This window comes from Ixodes scapularis, unplaced genomic scaffold (assembly GCF_016920785.2).
Source record: "Ixodes scapularis isolate PalLabHiFi unplaced genomic scaffold, ASM1692078v2 PGA_scaffold13__105_contigs__length_92229423, whole genome shotgun sequence".
In the NCBI taxonomy this organism is placed as follows: domain Eukaryota; kingdom Metazoa; phylum Arthropoda; class Arachnida; order Ixodida; family Ixodidae; genus Ixodes; species Ixodes scapularis.
In genome coordinates, this window is record NW_024609839.1 from 88,672,593 (window position 1) to 88,683,764 (window position 11,172).

Here is an 11,172-nt window from a genome sequence, read left to right on the forward strand (position 1 = left end):
CCGCGCGAAATAACGATTTATAACAGAGACTCTTAATACCCAGAAAAAGGACTCGATTAAACCGCGAAGGGATGAGCACGGCTTGTCGTACAGGGCATCCGCGAGAACACGGTATACGTCTCGCAGACGTCAGATTGCCAGCAAGATCGCAGGCAATCACTTCATCGGACGAAGTTTCGCATACAGACCGTTTCAGCGACCGCAGTGGCTCTGGGATGCATTCCTGTTTATGGGCTGTCAAGATTTATAGCTTGGTCGCTTTTCACGATGTGGAATAATTTAAGAGCACTCACTGAAACTCGACCAACGGGTATCAACCACATGTACCTGATCCTCAGCTTGTTATAATATAAACAAATAAAAGCAAGCATGCAGTGCCTACATCTTGACGGATAAAGCGGTCGTACGACCCTGCGTAGCCTATATATCAATATCGGTGCACGTTTATGCACGCTTTCTTTTTCGACAACATTAAAAAAAAGATAAAAAAAAATCGGGGGTAGGGATTTTGTATACAAAGGACAACTTAGTTGAAGTACGAAAAATATGTGAGTGTTTAAAAGCAAGGGTTCTCGCGTTATTCGATGTCGTCGAAAGAAACTTTGGTACACACAGGGTTGGGCAGAAATACTCAAAAATGTATTTGGAAATGCAAATACTGGGATACATTAAAATAGTAGCTAAAATACTGATACTAAGATACATCTGCAAAAATGTATCGCGATACGTATCGGAAATACATTTTAAAAAGAGGCAAAAAGTATTTGGAAATACAAATACAGGAATACATTTTAAGGAGGGCAGAAATACAAATACAGAAATACTGATAGTGCAATACATTTTCCAAATTTTTTGAGACGCCAACTGAGATGAAGCTTGAAGTTTGAAGTGCATGTTTTCGATCCCGAAATTACTTTCCTGTAGGTTTGGCACTTTTCCTTGAAGGTAGTGGTTTCGGACGACAAGGAGTCTCCAATGGGCCCAAAAAAACGTTCCATCAAGTGCTGACCGCGGTCCCTTCCATGACATCCTGTCTGTCTGACGAGGGAATCCTGTCAACATTGATCACATGATGTCACGGTGGAATGAACTAGTATTCTTTTTCTGCAGGTGTGGCCTTGAACATGAAACTTTACCTCGCTGCTGCATGAAAGGACAATACGTTGTAGGTTACCTCGTTGAAGATCGTGCATGCAGTGTCATTTGGAATTTTTGAGAATAGTGGACCACCTGAAGCATCTTGGACTACATGTCTTATCTTCTTTTCTGGTTGAAAAAACGATACGGTAGCATCCCTGTTCTGAAGGTCCTTACTACCGACCCTCCGCCAGCGACACACGGATTGCAGAGTCAAGTTTTTGCCTAGCATTATCCAAACAGAGACCTTGTGGATTGCGAGCTGATATTGCCGGCACAGGTGCGAGCTGTCCGAGAAACAGCGGTCTCGAGACGAGTCGCAGTTGTACGAAGTCTGGGTCGGCACAGCGAGGCAACTTCTGGCCTCCTCCTGGGTTTCGGATCACCAGAGCAGCGGGTCACGTTCACGTCGGCTGATGACGTACCCTTGAGCCGTGCAATGTTACGGGCGCAGCCGCAGATGCATTCGAATATGTGTTAAACTTCACAGCGTGAGTCTTCCTACTATTCCAAGTCAACCACCGCCAGGCTGGTGTTGCAACGGAATGTGACTCAGCTTTGCCGGCTGGGTGTACTGTGTACGCCAAGGCGAGAGAGACGGTTAGCAGCGGGCATTGGATGCCAGCAAACAATAACTCAAGAAATCCCTACCTAAGAACCTGCGACAGAAGATACTCTGACTCCACTCCTGGCACGCCACCTGGTTCGAGTCCCCGATTACGCGACACGTCTTAGAAGATAGAAGAGGACACATAGAAAAATAGTATGCAGAATCAAAAGTAACCTTGGTCGGCATAGTACCAATGCCCCAGCATCTCCTTGACTCTGGTGCCCTCAGAAGTTAAAAAAAAAAAATATGGGATTGGACTTGTTTTTTCTTTTTTCGGGAAGGGGGGGGGGGGGGGGGGGGGGGAGTATTTCTCAAGAAATGTAACGAAATACATTTCATCCTGATTGTATCGCGATACAAAGAAACATTCCAAATGTATTTCGATACAGGAATACAGATACTGGTGAAAAAAAATGTATCGCGATACAGAAATGCAGATACGAAATTATTTTGAAATACTATCGCGATACATTTGTATCGCGATACTGCCCAACCCTGGGTACACAGAAGTGGCGTTTCGATCACGCGAGAAAAGTACGCCAAAGCTCCGATCGGACATTCCAGATTCGAGCACGCTCGGAGCGCTGTGTGCCCGTCGTAGCCGGTGGTAGCGCACTGGTTTAGCTTTTTAGCAGATTTTTGACGAAATTCCGATACAAAACCGGTAGGATACCGGTAAGGACCGGGTTCGGACCTAAGCGCAAAATTATTGTTATATATATTTTTTTTTCTTGTGAAAATTTGTAAGGACTGGACGACTTGGAACGCCTCACAAATTTTGATTTCCAAACGTATATACCTAAAATGACGAACGCGAGCGTCATTTCGAAAGAAGTTTTATGTCTGTTTTTTATAGAGTACAAATCAGATGTGGCGAAATATTAAAAAGATTGCCAAACAATTGCGGCCGTGCATTTCCTGTGTCATACGCCAGCACGCTCGTTGTCTGCACCCCGGTTTCCGAGCTCGTTCCCGGGTGGCTTGCTCAAAGAAAAAAAAGATTCTCACAATGCCGTAGTGGAGAGGCTGACGACGAGAAAGATAATCGAGTGAAGTTGTAATAAAAACAAAATAAGAACGGTGACCAGCTGCGGGCAAGCTCGCAAACCAGTGCGCACACCACGAACATCTGGATAGGACATGCAAGGCCGCCGTTTTCGCTGAAGCGTTTGTATTTCACTACCTGCGGGTTGAGTCCCGAAAAATAGACTCTTCGAGAATCTTAGCTTGCGTTCTCAATTTTAGGCATTTACGTTTCAAAAATACGTTTGATGCAACGAGAAAAAGAGAATTGATTCTAAGGGCTAGGCGAGATGAAGAATGACTTGGAAGAACTGCAGAATGCCGAGCCCCTTTTTGGGTTAGGCAGCGAACATGAAAATATCTGTCGATCTAATTCGATGAAATAAATATATTTATTTTCGACTTCTAAATACGAAGCCTTTTCCACCTATACACCAACACAGTGTTTACAGAAAAAATCCCGCTCTGCCCACACTAGGTGTGGGCACTGCGCGTGCGCAGAAACCGAATTCGGAACGAGTGAAGCGCCTGCGCATGCGCAGTACGACAGCAGCGCCACCGCAGGGGCGTGACGTCAGCGAGTTGAGTTGGCGGCTCTATAGACCTTTTCATTTTAGTAGTTGCCTCACCGGCGGATAGAGGGCGCTGACGCACTCGGCGCCATTGACGGACGATGTTGTACTAATGGCTAACAACAGGACAGAGTTGCAGGAATTAATGAGCATCTGTGGTAGGGAAGGAGAGGAATTAGGTTTAGAATTCAGTAGCGAAAAATCGGCAGTCATGATTTTTAACGAGGATGAAGTTGAGAGGCTGAAGATACAGAATATTACAGTTGAGAGAGCTAGTAAATACAAGTATCTAGGAGTATGGATATGTGATGGTGCAGAATATCTCAGAGACCATGAAAAGTATATAATAGGTAAGGGCAACAGAAATGCAGCTGTAATGAAAAATAGAGCACTTTGGAATTACAACAGGTATGAGGTGGTGAGAGAGATTTGGAAAGGGGTCATGGTGCCTGGCTTGACTTTTGGAAACGCAGTGCTATGCATGAAATCCGAAGTGCATGCGAAACTAGAAATAAAACAGCGCGGAGTAGGTAGACTGGCTTTGGGGGCGCATTGCAAAACGCCAAACCAGGGAGTACAAGGAGACATGGGATGGGCATCATTTGAGAGCAGGGAAGCGGTGAGCAAGGTAGAATTTGAGGATAGGTTGAGGCTAATGGATGGGGAGCAATGGGCACGAAAGGTTTTCAGCTATTTATACATGAGGAGTGTAGACACAAAGTGGAGACAGCGCACTAGGAAATTAAGAGGAAGATTTTTGGGCTATAGCGAAGATACGGAAGAGCAAGTCTCAGTTAAGAAGAAAGTTAAGGCCACAGAAAGAGATCGGTGGCTAGAGGGAATGCAGACAAAGACTGCTCTGGAAAGCTATAGATTAAACAAAAGAGTTATTGCCAAAGAAAGCATTTATGACAATTCTAGGGGAAGCTCATTGCTGTTTGAGGCAAGAACGGGTGTTCTGCGAACCAGAACATACAGAGTGAAGTACCAGGAAATTGATACAGTGTGCACTGCTTGTGGAGAGGAGGACGAGACGGCTGAGCACTTGATACTCTACTGTAAAGGGCTTCACCCTATGCCTACCGAAGACAACATAGATTTAATAAAGTCATTGGGTTTTAGAGACAGCGAAGGGAGAGTGGATTTCAAGACTGTAGAGATTACCAAGCAAAGATTAAGTGAATGGTGGCAGAAATCGAGAGAAAACTAGGTATTTTCTTAATCACTGATGGCAAGGGGGTTTCATAGCCTCACTTTCTTTGCACTGCGGAGTAAATATAGATTTCACATTTAAATATTCTAAGCTTAAATGGTAAAACAAAATGGCTAGGTGGCGTAAGCTACCGCCCGATCCAAAGGGCTCAGCCGTATTCATCCATCCATCATCCATCCATTAGGTTGCTTCAACTTAGTTGGTTTCGGTTTCAACGTGAACGCGGCTATGTTGCTTTTTTACGTTGATTTTGCTTAATTTTGTGATACAATTAATTTCCTTGTAGCATACAACCAATGAAAAGTGGTGCTTAGCCACCTGGAGGACTACGAGGTGTATTTTAGCCTGAATTCCGTGCTTTTTTTTTACCAACTCCTTTGATGTATCTGGTTACGGTCGGTTGCGAAACGCCTGACTGATGTACAGGGAAGATTGCCATCGCCTACGGCCGTGCCCGATGACACCTGTTTTCAGAAAAACAAACTAATGAAGAGATTAACTCGTGAATGTAAAGAAGCACATCGACAGCATGAATAGCAATGTGCTAAATTGGCCAGAACAGATGAACTAGCGAGTTTACTACTCACTGTCTGGTTTTCGTGGGCACCCAACCTTTAGTGAACTTCGCAGACTAAAACCTTATCGTGTAATGACGCAGATAATTGATATAAAGAAATAGTATCGTCTCGGCCTCTTTTTTTTTTATTCAGTACTCGAGCATGCTTTGACAGGCCGAGTAGGAAATTCCTTGAATTATCAACCGTGTTAAAGTACTCATAAGCAGCATTTCGCGATATTGGCCCTAGGAAATCATTTATTTTTATATGAACATTCGCTTACTCAAGATATAATGTAAGTGACAGGCCCGTCAAATTAAATCTGGTATTTGCCTTCCGTAAAATTGGCCAAATAAAATTAAAGGGAGAAGGAGGAGGAATACCTCGGAAAGTTTTGCTGTATTCTAGCGCTAGGCATCACTTCACGGACCTGTATGAACAAATATTTATTTGTTTGAACAGATTCATTTTGTAAATTTCGACGTCGCTAGTTTTTAAAAGTAAACCTCTATTCGACATCGACAATCCTGGACTCAAAAAATTGTTATGCACACGGCTTTTTTTTTTTTTTCTCGCGTCAATTATTGCGAATTTTAGACAGGGGCAAAAAGTACAACAACGTACGAAAAAAAAAAAAAAAAGATAAGTGTTGTTATTATTGCGCATGCGCCGAACCCCAAACCGCGTTCTGGATTTGCAAATATTAACGACGTTATTTCTGTGTGCAGGCTATTCTAAGACTCGCTACCGTTAAATTGCCTGTGTCCGTTTCTAACGCGGGAAGTCCCTACATTTGTGTTAAAATAAATTAAGTGGATGGCACTGGTTATGTAAATATAATCAATAAATCACTTAAATGACTGTCGAAATGGAAGCGGGCACGGTATATATGTTTTAAACTTCATAAGTAAACCGACCAACCGAATGTTTACGTCACAAAAAAGAGATTGAGAACCTCATACACATGTAGGTGTGATATTATGAAGAAACGAGTCTCCTGATGTTCAACTACCATTACTTCTAGCCTCAAATAAAATACAAGTTCAACGTTCGTTGTCTATCTCCTCCGCGAGTTTCCTCACATAATCCAAAGAAACTGTTTTCGATATATTGTTAGTACAAAGAACGATACTTTCAGGAAATGCAAATAGTCTCCTTGCGCCGACTATTCTTGACGCCTTCCGATCCTAAATGCGCGATATAAATATACGCGCTTCTATACTGCGAACGTTCCGCCTCTATTAGTAAACAAACCTCAGTTGTCATAAGGACCTTTGAACCCTCGTGATGTTTTCGTCGTCGAGTAGACGTACCGGACTACAGTTTCCGAAGTAAGGCAAGAACGTGCGGTGAAACGCGACGAAAAACCCGAAGACAACGCATCTGCCAAGGCGCGGAGGAGAGAGCGGAGCAGCAAATTGAAGCAACCTAATGGCAGCCGCGTCTTGTGATTCCAAGATGGCAGCACCCATGCGGGGAGGATGAAAAGGTCTTTAGTGAAAGTTCCCTCCAGTTTCGTCCTTTGTAAATTTAAGTAAACAAATTACACTATAATGCGTGTTCGGGACAGTGGGTAATCGCATTGAAAAAAAGGAAAGCTCGCTGTTCTCCGTTTCACCATAGCCTCCTCTCTACTCACAAAGCCTGGCAGTTCGACGACGGAGCCATAGAGTGCCCGGTCGCAGATTTGGAGAGCGAGGATCTGGTAGCACCGAGAATTAAAGAGACATCTGCAGGCAACCTGGACGTCAGCGCACATCTTTTGCAGCGGCGAGGACCCGAAACACACTTGTTCGGTGGAGAGAAGTGTGTTCCGGCGTCTCGCCGCAGCGGGGCGCCAGTCACGTGGCTCTCCTCTCATCCGTAAAGTCCCTTGATCCTTCTTTTACAAGTGACGACAACCAATACGAATGGCAAAGCACATTCCACTGAAACAAAATGGCGGCATTACGCTCACTCTTCAGCTGTGCGCCGCCCTTCGCTTCCTAAAACCTGCACCGTCACGCAGTCGGCACTTCAAAGAATGTCGCTACTTGTAAGGAGCTCTTATCTAGGGACTTTACTCATCCGTTGTCTGCCGCTCCACCTTTTCCATTTCGGCGGCCACTTCTCCTGGCGATCTGCCAGCCTTTGTCAGTGTATAGGAGATTCACTAAGTCCGAAGTCCGGGTTCAGCCGTTGCGGTGATCCAATAGAGCCAATCGTTTTTAATGTTTGCTATCAGCGACTAAACCAAGCACGCACGGTGAATGCTCCGTGATCCTGCGCCGCTCTTTTCTGTTCATGATTAGTTTAACCCGCGATAACGTTCGCGGAAAGACGACGACCGCCGTGACGATGCAATTTTGGCGCTGCTTTATTGGCCCCTCGGCTCGCATCATAGGATACGCATGGACATAAAAAGTGGAAAATAAGAATACATTGGGGTATTCGGGCCGCTTCCGGGCCGCCATGACAGGGAGCCGAGAACGCTTCCGGTTCGGGTTTCGTTTGCATGCTTTTAAATAGAAACATTACCGCTACGTTTCGCGTGTTCCGCAATTAAATCGGTCGCTCGTTACGTTTTCGCTTATACTGACTTCTTGAAATGCTGGAATGTTCCGCAATTGACTGAGAAACTTTGCTACGGCAGATCTCCGCGAAATAAAAGGTGCAGCGAGCCGGGGCCGTCGAGCGCGTATCTCTGCCACGCCAGCTTGAATTTCACGCTCAACGCTAGGATCGCTTAATTTTGAAATCAAAGATGCACACATTCGACTCTTCCGGACAACGAAGATACTTAATCGAACGAATCACACTTGAGGCCTTATGAAAATGAGATTATTTGAAAGATAAATTGATATTTTCCCAGATATAACTTTTTATTTTAGCCTGAACGCAGGTTTTCATAACACAGACCAACTTGGTACTGCATAAAATATTTAATACATAAAATAGTAGTTGTTTATCGTTTTTGTTTAAATAAACGTAAATCTCGTGGTATGCACATTTTTAATCTTTTGTTGTACCAACATACTTTTTATGAAGAAGCGGCTGGCGTTGCGCTTCTGGTTTTAGTTTTTGTTAAATTTGTAGGTGTACCGGGATGGATGGATGGATGGATGGATGGATGTTACTGGCTATACCCTTTGTAGCGGGTGGTAGCTTGCGCCACCTAGCCTAAGTCTAAGAAAGACAAACATTTGATTTGATTTCCCGCGCCCTTCTAAGCCAATTTTCTACCCCCTAACTATCACCAGGTAGTGTGGGATATCACCAGGATGACCTTTGGGGGATCGGGCAAAAAAACTAAAAACATCACCCCCGCCTCTTCCCCCCGGCGAGGGAGTCGCCAATTTTCCTCTGGTCAGACCTTGTCGGCGTTACCCCCGCACCGGACCCACTGGGAGACAGGGTTGAGACTTTGGGCCGGAGCCACGCGGGAGGGAGTCCCAATTTTCCTCTGTCCCGCCTGTCCCCAGCTGTGCTAGTTAGTTCTGCATCATTCAATTTTCCCTAGATAATTTCCACCAATCTTCTAATCGCCTCTTTGTGACTGCAATCCTCTTCTCCTCCGTCCCTCCATCATCGCCAGCAAACCCCAGGGCCCCGGCCAGATCTGTTACCCCTTCAGGGAGTGCAGGACGAAGCCCCGTGCACTTTAATACCAAGTGCTCAAGTGCCTCACTCTCATTATGGCAAGCAGCACATAATGTGTCTATCTCCTGAAATTTAGCCCTATACGTCCTCGTCCTCAAAGCCCCCGTTCTCGCCTCGAACAGCAAAGAACTTCCTATTGAGTTGTCAAACACATTTTCCTTTCTTATGTCCTGCTTTCGTGACCTGTACACTGTTAGAGCTGATTTATCCTGCATTCTTTCTTCCCACATTTTTCTCTCTGCCTCTTTCACCCCTTTTTTCACTGAAGTAGTCTGTTCAGCCCCATCACCAGTGTGTAGGTATTTAAATGTAAGCTTTCGGGTTCGGTTTGTCCATTTTGTGTTTAAACTTTTCATGTACAAATATTTGAATACTTTCCGTGCCCACCGCGTATCATCCATTTCGGTCAACCTTTGTTCAAATTTCAACTTACTAACTGCCTCCCTGCTCTCAAAAGACGACCATCCCATGTCCCCCTGTACTCCCTCATTTGGTGTTTTTCCATGTGCTCCCAGTGCCAGCCTGCCTACGCTTCTTTGTCGAATTTCTAATCCTGATTGAACCTCTGATTTCATGCACAGCACTGCATTGCCAAAAGACAGCCCTGGCACCATCACTCCTTTCCATATACCTCTGACCACTTCATATCTATTATAGTTCCATAGCGCCTTGAGCTTCATAATTGATGAATTTCTTTTCCCTTTTCTAATTATATTCTCCTCATGTTCCTCTAGATATTTCGCTTCCTCATTGAGCCAGACTCCCAGATATTTGTATTTTCCTACTTGGTCTATTTCAATGTCCTGTATCCTCAGGGGTTCCCTCTTTTTGTCGTTAAACACCATTACTCCAGACTTTTCTCTACTAAAACTCATGCCCATTGTGTCCCCTTCCTCTCCACATATTCTAGCTAGTTCCTGTAACGTATCCTGGTTATCTGCCATAAGTACTATGTCATCGGCATACATCAGTCCTGGTATTACCTGTACTACATTTCTCCCTCCTTCCATATAACTCACATCAAAACCTAAGTTGCTCTGCTCTAATTTCTTTTCCATTTCCCTGAGATATATCATGAAAAGCAGAGGTGACAGTGGACAGCCCTGCCTGAGCCCTCTTTTTATCGCTGCGGGTTGTGTAGTTTCTGCCTCCCATGCTATAATTACCTTATTGTCTGTATACACCTGCTGAAGAAACCCAACCAAATATGCATCTAAGTTATATTCCCTCAGCTGACTCCAGAGTTTTTCCTGGCTCACATTATCGTACGCTCCCTTGATGTCTAAATAAGCCAACCACAAAGGAGTCTGGTTCTTCATTGCTATTTCTATACATTGTGTGGTGACGAATAAGTTATCTTCCAGTCTTCTATCTCTTCGGAATCCGTTTTGGAGCTCACCCAGTATTTGATTTTCTTCTACCCATTCCTCCATTCTCCGCTTTACTATCTGCATAACCACTCTGTGTAGAACTGAATTTACCGTTATTGGGCGATATGACTTAATGTTGTCTTTGTTTCCTCGGCCTTTATATATTAGTCTCATTTTACTCAGTTTCCAATCCTTAGGCACCTCTCCTCCCATAATTATTTGATTTATTGTATGTCGTAACTTCAATTTGCTTGTTTTTCCTAGTGTCCTAATGAGTTCCATGGGTATGTCATCTGGGCCTGTCGCTGTACCTGCTGGAACCTTACTTTCTGCCTTATCCCATTCCCTTGTGGTCGTCTCCATTGTTACATAATTCTGCTCCTCCTCTATGCTGCTGCTGTCAGAGTTATCCACTATCCCCCTCTGCTCAAGCTGGGAGAAAGCCCCTTCGATTGTCTGCCTAATATATTCCCGTGCCTCTTCCCCCTCCACTCTTCTCCCTTCCTGTGTGGTTAGTATGTGTTGGAAACTATCTGTCTTTCTCCCTTGCGCTTTAATATGTTCCCAAAACCTTTTCGCTGCATTCCTATCTTTTTTATTTATTTCCATCATCCACTGCACTCCTGCACTCCCAATTTTGGTCTGTATTAAAGCTGATGCCTCCCTTTTTCGCTCTTGGAAGTTTTCCAATTTTGATTCTACCTCAGTTGGCAAGGCTCCGCTTCTCTTTGCCCACCTATGCTCCCTAGATGCCTCTTGGCGCTGCAATATGGCTGCTTTGACCTCCTTATCCCACCAGCTTTTTGGTTTGTGTTTTCGTTTTTGCTGTCCTCTTTGTTTAATTCGATGCTTCTCTAATTCTCTTTTAAAGATTCCTATTAGGTCCTCATATGCCCATTCCCTTTCTGGTTGTTTCGATACTATGTTCTCAATGCTTTTCGATACTTTTTGTATTTGATCTTCACTCAGTTTAGGTTTACCCGCTCGTTCCTGGGCTTGCTGTTCTGGTTTGGGTGCACCAAATTTAATCTTAATTCGTTTGTGGTCACTC